This window comes from Ranitomeya imitator, chromosome 9 (assembly GCF_032444005.1).
Source record: "Ranitomeya imitator isolate aRanImi1 chromosome 9, aRanImi1.pri, whole genome shotgun sequence".
NCBI lineage: Eukaryota > Metazoa > Chordata > Amphibia > Anura > Dendrobatidae > Ranitomeya > Ranitomeya imitator.
Window position 1 is genome coordinate 157,352,059 of NC_091290.1, and position 8,488 is coordinate 157,360,546.

Consider the following 8,488-nt stretch of genomic DNA (forward strand, 5'->3'; position numbering starts at 1 on the left):
ATTAAATAGAGCAACCTTTGACTTGTGCATCATTAATGCTGTTCAAGGTGTGGCTCTTGTACCTTGCAACACCTGAGGGGGGGGTTAAAGGTAACCTTTGAAATTGGTTCAACTAGGCTTCGGCCTACACTCTGCTCCTCTACTCCTCCTGCTGACCCTGGGCTCAAACACCGCTAGTTTTTGCCCGGAAATGCTAGCTGCACAGAGAAAAACACCAGCCAATGTGTTAGTGGGGTTCAGCACCGCCAGCTGTTCCCCTGCTGTGTAGTCGGCAACGTGTCCAGCACAAGCCACGCTGGCACAACAGAACAAAAGCTGCCACCAGTGCAGGCTTCGGCCTACACTTTGCTCCTCTCCTCCTCCTGCTGACCCTGGGCTCAAACAACGCCAGTTTCTGCCCGGACATGCTAGCTGCACAGAGAAAAACACCAGCCAATGTGTTAGTGGGGTTCAGCAACGCCAGCTGTTCCCCTGCTGTGCAGCTTGCAACGTGACCTGCAAACGCCACGCAGGCACATGAACTGAAATTGAAGGGAGCCTGCCCCCCACCCACAGGTGTTTCTATGTATATCAGCCACCTTGTACAGCAGTACTGCTGCATTTGTACGAGGTGGCTGACTTTTTCTCCTTGCCCACGTGGAACTCAACACGTAAAAAATGTGTCTCATTAGAGACCATTACAATGTCCCTGAGGTGTGACTTTCCTTTGTAATGACACGCAGCACCCCCATTGTTAGCGCTGCCCGTCTCCTGACATCATTGGTTGGCTGGCTGTGCCTGTGCGTCCCCCCTGCCCGACACAACGCCCCCCATTGTCTCATATATTTTGACTGCGAGGGTGTGATTGATGGGCACGAGCAGTGCATATGTTCCCCTGTTTTCACTCCCCTCCTTCCGCCTTCTTCTGACTGTGCGGCCTCATGGCCGCGGCATGCGATAAGGGATCAGCTGAGGCCGCCCAGTCTGAAGCAGGTGTAAGGACATGTGTGAGCGGCGAACATATTTACTGCACAAGGCCACGAATCCCAGCAGCGCAGTGTGACTTTAGGAAAAGCCACTGTGGGTCTGGGATTTATGGCCATCGTTAACCGCACCGGCCAACATGAAATGAGGTCATGAGACGGCCTGCACTAACAGGGTATTGCCAAGGGATAACACAAGAGCGCAGACTCCTGTACAGCAAATAACAACGCTCAGGAATCTGCGCCCAGTACCTAGGTGCAAATTTTGACACCTGTGCTGCGTCTCGTTAAAAAGACAAGTCACGCCTCCACAACTGTTTGACAGTATAATGGGCTAAATAGTGTACGTGTTTAATTCAGCGTGTGCAAGGAGCAAAATTAAATAGAGCAACCTTTGACTTGTGCATCATTAATGCTGTTCAAGGTGTGGCTCTTGTACCTTGCAACACCTGAGGGGGGGGTTAAAGGTAACCTTTGAAATTGGTTCAACTAGGCTTCGGCCTACACTCTGCTCCTCTACTCCTCCTGCTGACCCTGGGCTCAAACACCGCTAGTTTTTGCCCGGAAATGCTAGCTGCACAGAGAAAAACACCAGCCAATGTGTTAGTGGGGTTCAGCACCGCCAGCTGTTCCCCTGCTGTGTAGTCGGCAACGTGTCCAGCACAAGCCACGCTGGCACAACAGAACAAAAGCTGCCACCAGTGCAGGCTTCGGCCTACACTTTGCTCCTCTCCTCCTCCTGCTGACCCTGGGCTCAAACAACGCCAGTTTCTGCCCGGACATGCTAGCTGCACAGAGAAAAACACCAGCCAATGTGTTAGTGTGGTTCAGCACCGCCAGCTGTTCCCCCGCTGTGTAGCCGGCATCGTGTCCAGCACAAGCCACGCTGGCACAACCGACCAAAAGCTGCCACCAGTGCAGGCTTCGGCCTACACTTTGCTCCTCTCCTCCTCCTCCTGCTGACCCTGGGCTCTAACACCGCTAGTTTTTGCCCGGACATGCAATCTGCACAGAGAAAAACACCAGTCAATGTGTCAGTGGGGTTCAGCAACGCCAGCTGTTCCCCTGCTGTGTAGCTTGCAACGTGACCTGCAAACGCCACGCAGGCACATGAACTGAAATTGAAGGGAGCCTGGCCCCCACCCCCAGGTGTTTCTATGTATAACAGCCACCTTGTACAGCAGTACTGCTGCATTTGTACAAGGTGGCTGACGTTTTCTCCTTGCCCACGTGGAACTCAACACGTACAAAATGTGTCTCTTTGAGACCATTCCACTGTCCCTGAGGTGTGACTTTCCTTTCTAATGATACGCAGCACCCCCCTTGGTAGCGCTTCCCGTCTTCTGACATCATTGGTTGGCTACTTGCGCCTGTTCGTCCGCCCTGCCTGAATAAAATGCTCCTCGTTGTCTTAATTATTTTGACTGCGAGGGTGTGATTGATGGGCACGAGCAGTGCATATCTTCGCCTGTCTTAACTCATCTCCTTCCGCCTTCTTCAGACTGTGCAGCCTCATGGCCGCGGCATGCGAGAAGGGATCAGCAGAGGCCGCCCAGTCTGAAGCAGGTGTAAGGACGTGTGTGAGCGGCCAAAATATTTACTGCTCAAGGCCACGAATCCCAGCACCGCAGTGTGACTTTAGGAAAAGCCACTGTGGGTCTGGGATTTATGGCCATCGTTAACCGCACCGGCCAACATGAAATGAGGTCATAAGATGGGCAGCGCTAACAGGGCATTGCCAAGGGATAACACAAGAGCGCAGACTCCTGTACAGCAAATAACAACGCTCAGGAAGCTGCGCCAAGCACCAAGGCGTTATTTTGGACACCTGTGCTGCGTCTCATCAAAAAACCAAGTCACGCATCCACTACAGTTTTACTGTAGAATGGGGTAAATTGTGTATGTCTTTCATTCAGCGTGTGCAAGTAGACAAATTAATAGAGCAACCTTTCACTTGTGCAGCATTAATACTGCACAAGGTGTGTCTCTTGTACTTTGTAACACCTGAGGGGGGGGTTAAAGGTTTCCTTTGAAATTGGTTCAACTAGGCTTCGGCCTACACTCTGCTCCTCTCCTCCTCCTCCTGCTTCAACACGGGCTCTAACATCGCAAGTTTTTGCCCGCAAGTGCTAGCTGCACAGATAAAAACACACGCCATTGTGTTAGTGGGGTTCAGCAACGCCAGCTGTTCCCCCAGTGTGTAGCCGGCAAAGTGTCCTGCAAACGCAACGCAGACACAAAGCTGCCTCCAGTGCAGGCTTCGGCCTACACTCATCTCCCCCTGCTTACCCTTTGCTCCAACACCGCTAGTTGGGGCTCTAGGAAGACAATCTTTAATAGGCAAGGCAACGCATCCGGGTTCCAGCACCGCCAGCTGGTTCTCGGCAGTGTTCTTGTCACAGGTACTCCCTCGTGCCAAGCCTGGTTTCAGCACCGTCAGCTGTTTCCGGGTTGTGTCAACTTCACTGAGACGCCTATGCTTGCCCCGTCGTGGGGCGGTCGAGTTAGCCAACTCCAGGGTGCCTCCAGTTTAGGAGCTTCCTATGTGGGCTGCGTGAACTGGTAGTCAAGGCTGGTTCTGTAGTGCCAGTAGGCCCAGCTCCCCCTGTAGGACTGTTGGGGTTCGGTAACTGCGGCTGCCTCGCGGCCTAGCTGTTCTCTCCTCTCCTGTGGGCCTTGGGGTCCACCACCTGGTTCCAGCACCGTCAGCTGGTTCCGGGCCGAGCCTTTGGCTAAGGTGCCTCCTCCTGGGTATCCGAGTTCCGCCAACGCCAGGCGGTCCTTGGTAGTGCTTTTAAGCGCGGGCACCTACAGCTTAGTAACCGGGTTCCAGCACCGTCAGCTGGTCCTCGGTCGTGCCATTGGCTCTTGCACACTGGGGCAACGCATCCGGGTTCCAGCACCGCCAGCTGGTTCTCGGCAGTGTTCTTGTCACAGGTACTCCCTCGTGCCAAGCCTGGTTTCAGCACCGTCAGCTGTTTCCGGGTTGTGTCAACTTCACTGAGACGCCTATGCTTGCCCCGTCGTGGGGCGGTCGAGTTAGCCAACTCCAGGGTGCCTCCAGTTTAGGAGCTTCCTATGTGGGCTGCGTGAACTGGTAGTCAAGGCTGGTTCTGTAGTGCCAGTAGGCCCAGCTCCCCCTGTAGGACTGTTGGGGTTCGGTAACTGCGGCTGCCTCGCGGCCTAGCTGTTCTCTCCTCTCCTGTGGGCCTTGGGGTCCACCACCTGGTTCCAGCACCGTCAGCTGGTTCCGGGCCGAGCCTTTGGCTAAGGTGCCTCCTCCTGGGTATCCGAGTTCCGCCAACGCCAGGCGGTCCTTGGTAGTGCTTTTAAGCGCGGGCACCTACAGCTTAGTAACCGGGTTCCAGCACCGTCAGCTGGTCCTCGGTCGTGCCATTGGCTCTTGCACACTGGGGCAACGCATCCGGGTTCCAGCACCGCCAGCTGGTTCTCGGCAGTGTTCTTGTCACAGGTACTCCCTCGTGCCAAGCCTGGTTTCAGCACCGTCAGCTGTTTCCGGGTTGTGTCAACTTCACTGAGACGCCTATGCTTGCCCCGTCGTGGGGCGGTCGAGTTAGCCAACTCCAGGGTGCCTCCAGTTTAGGAGCTTCCTATGTGGGCTGCGTGAACTGGTAGTCAAGGCTGGTTCTGTAGTGCCAGTAGGCCCAGCTCCCCCTGTAGGACTGTTGGGGTTCGGTAACTGCGGCTGCCTCGCGGCCTAGCTGTTCTCTCCTCTCCTGTGGGCCTTGGGGTCCACCACCTGGTTCCAGCACCGTCAGCTGTTCGGGCCGAGCCTTTGGCTAAGGTGCCTCCTCCTGGGTATCCGAGTTCCGCCAACGCCAGGCGGTCCTTGGTAGTGCTTTTAAGCGCGGGCACCTACAGCTTAGTAACCGGGTTCCAGCACCGTCAGCTGGTCCTCGGTCGTGCCATTGGCTCTTGCACACTGGGGCCAACGCATCCGGGTTCCAGGCACCGCCAGCTGGTTCTCGGGCAGTGTTCTTGTCACAGGGTACTCCCTCGTGCCAAGCCTGGTTTCAGCACCGTCAGCTGTTTCCGGGTTGTGTCAACTTCACTGAGACGCCTATGCTTGCCCCGTCGTGGGGCGGTCGAGTTAGCCAACTCCAGGGTGCCTCCAGTTTAGGAGCTTCCTATGTGGGCTGCGTGAACTGGTAGTCAAGGCTGGTTCTGTAGTGCCAGTAGGCCCAGCTCCCCCCTGTAGGACTGTTGGGGTTCGGTAACTGCGGCTGCCTCGCGGCCTAGCTGTTCTCTCCTCTCCTGTGGGCCCTTGGGGTCCACCACCTGGTTCCAGCACCGTCAGCTGGTTCCGGGCCGAGCCTTTGGCTAAGGTGCCTCCTCCTGGGTATCCGAGTTCCGCCAACGCCAGGCGGTCCTTGGTAGTGCTTTTAAGCGCGGGCACCTACAGCTTAGTAACCGGGTTCCAGCACCGTCAGCTGGTCCTCGGTCGTGCCATTGGCTCTTGCACACTGGGGCAACGCATCCGGGTTCCAGCACCGCCAGCTGGTTCTCGGCAGTGTTCTTGTCACAGGTACTTCCCTCGTGCCAAGCCTGGTTTCAGCACCGTCAGCTGTTTCCGGGTTGTGTCAACTTCACTGAGACGCCTATGCTTGCCCCGTCGTGGGGCGGTCGAGTTAGCCAACTCCAGGGTGCCTCCAGTTTAGGAGCTTCCTATGTGGGCTGCGTGAACTGGTAGTCAAGGCTGGTTCTGTAGTGCCAGTAGGCCCAGCTCCCCCTGTAGGACTGTTGGGGTTCGGTAACTGCTGCTGCCTCGCGGCCTAGCTGTTCTCTCCTCTACCCTGTGGGCCTTGGGGTCCACCACCTGGTTCCAGCACCGTCAGCTGGTTCCGGGCCGAGCCTTTGGCTAAGGTGCCTCCTCCTGGGTATCCGAGTTCCCGCCAACGCCAGGCGGTCCTTGGTAGTGCTTTTAAGCGCGGGCACCTACAGCTTAGTAACCGGGTTCCAGCACCGTCAGCTGGTCCTCGGTCGTTGCCATTGGCTCTTGCACACTGGGGCATACGCATCCGGGTTCCAGCACCGCCAGCTGGTTCTCGGCAGTGTTCTTGTCACAGGTACTCCCTCGTGCCAAGCCTGGTTTCAGCACCGTCAGCTGTTTCCGGGTTGTGTCAACTTCACTGAGACGCCTATGCTTGCCCCGTCGTGGGGCGGTCGAGTTAGCCAACTCCAGGGTGCCTCCAGTTTAGGAGCTTCCCTATGTGGGCTGCGTGAACTGGTAGTCAAGGCTGGTTCTGTAGTGCCAGTAGGCCCAGCTCCCCCTGTAGGACTGTTGGGGTTCGGTAACTGCGGCTGCCTCGCGGCCTAGCTGTTCTCTCCTCTCCTGTGGGCCTTGGGGTCCACCACCTGGTTCCAGCACCGTCAGCTGGTTCCGGGCCGAGCCTTTGGCTAAGGTGCCTCCTCCTGGGTATCCGAGTTCCGCCAACGCCAGGCGGTCCTTGGTAGTGCTTTTAAGCGCGGGCACCTACAGCTTAGTAACCGGGTTCCAGCACCGTCAGCTGGTCCTCGGTCGTGCCATTGGCTCTTGCACACTGGGGCAACGCATCCGGGTTCCAGCACCCGCCAGCTGGTTCTCGGCAGTGTTCTTGTCACAGGTACTCCTCGTGCCAAGCCTGGTTTCAGCACCGTCAGCTGTTTCCGGGTTGTGTCAACTTCACTGAGACGCCTATGCTTGCCCCGTCGTGGGGCGGTCGAGTTAGCCAACTCCAGGGTGCCTCCAGTTTAGGAGCTTCCTATGTGGGCTGCGTGAACTGGTAGTCAAGGCTGGTTCTGTAGTGCCAGTAGGCCCAGCTCCCCCTGTAGGACTGTTGGGGTTCGGTAACTGCGGCTGCCTCGCGGCCCTAGGCTGTTCTCTCCTCTCCTGTGGGCCTTGGGGTCCACCACCTGGTTCCAGCACCGTCAGCTGGTTCCGGGCCGAGCCTTTGGCTAAGGTGCCTCCTCCTGGGTATCCGAGTTCCGCCAACGCCAGGCCGGTCCTTGGTAGTGCTTTTAAGCGCGGGGCACCTACAGCTTAGTAACCGGGTTCCAGCACCGTCAGCTGGTCCTCGGTCGTGCCATTGGCTCTTGCACACTGGGCAACGGCATCCGGGTTCCAGCACCGCCAAGCTGGTTCTCGGCAGTGTTCTTGTCACAGGTACTCCCTCGTGCCAAGCCTGGTTTCAGCACCCGTCAGCTGTTTCCGGGTTGTGTCAACTTCACTGAGACGCCTATGCTTGCCCCGTCGTGGGGCGGTCGAGTTAGCCAACTCAGGGTGCCTCCAGTTTAGGAGCTTCCTATGTGGGCTGCGTGAACTGGTAGTCAAGGCTGGTTCTGTAGTGCCAGTAGGCCCCAGCTCCCCCTGTAGGACTGTTGGGGTTCGGTAACTGCGGCTGCCTCGCGCCTAGCTGTTCTCTCCTCTCCTGTGGGCCTTGGGGTCCACCAACCTGGTTCCAGCACCGTCAGCTGGTTCCGGGCCGAGCCTTTGGCTAAGGTGCCTCCTCCTGGGTATCCGAGTTCCCGCCATCGCCAGGCGGTCCTTGGTAGTGCTTTTAAGCGCGGGCACCTACAGCTTAGTAACCGGGTTCCAGCACCGTCAGCTGGTCCTCGGTCGTGCCATTGGCTCTTGCACACTGGGGCAACGCATCCCGGGTTCCAGCACCGCCAGCTGGTTCTCGGCAGTGTTCTTGTCACAGGTACTCCCTCGTGCCAAGCCTGGTTTCAGCACCGTCAGCTGTTTCCGGGTTGTGTCAACTTCACTGAGACGCCTATGCTTGCCCCGTCGTGGGGGCGGTCGAGTTAGCCAACTCCAGGGTGCCTCCAGTTTAGGAGCTTCCTATGTGGGCTGCGTGAACTGGTAGTCAAGGCTGGTTCTGTAGTGCCAGTAGGCCAGCTCCCCCCTGTAGGACTGTTGGGGTTCGGTAACTGCGGCTGCCTCGCGGCCTAGCTGTTCTCTCCTCTCCTGTGGGCCTTGGGGTCCACCACCTGGTTCCAGCACCGTCAGCTGGTTCCGGGCCGAGCCTTTGGCTAAGGTGCCTCCTCCTGGGTATCCGAGTTCCGCCAACGCCAGGCGGTCCTTGGTAGTGCTTTTAAGCGCGGGCACCTACAGCTTAGTAACCGGGTTCCAGCACCGTCAGCTGGTCCTCGGTCGTGCCATTGGCTCTTGCACACTGGGGCAACGCATCCGGGTTCCAGCACCGCCAGCTGGTTCTCGGCAGTGTTCTTGTCACAGGTACTCCCCTCGTGCCAAGCCTGGTTTCAGCACCGTCAGCTGTTTCCGGGTTGTGTCAACTTCACTGAGACGCCTATGCTTGCCCCCGTCGTGGGGCGGTCGGAGTTAGCCAACTCCAGGGTGCCTCCAGTTTAGGAGCTTCCTATGTGGCTGCGTGAACTGGTTAGTCAAGGCTGGTTCTGTAGTGCCAGTAGGCCCAGCTCCCCCTGTAGGACTGTTGGGTTCGGTAACTGCGGCTGCCTCGCGGCCTAGCTGTTCTCTTCCTCTCCTGTGGGCCTTGGGGTCCACC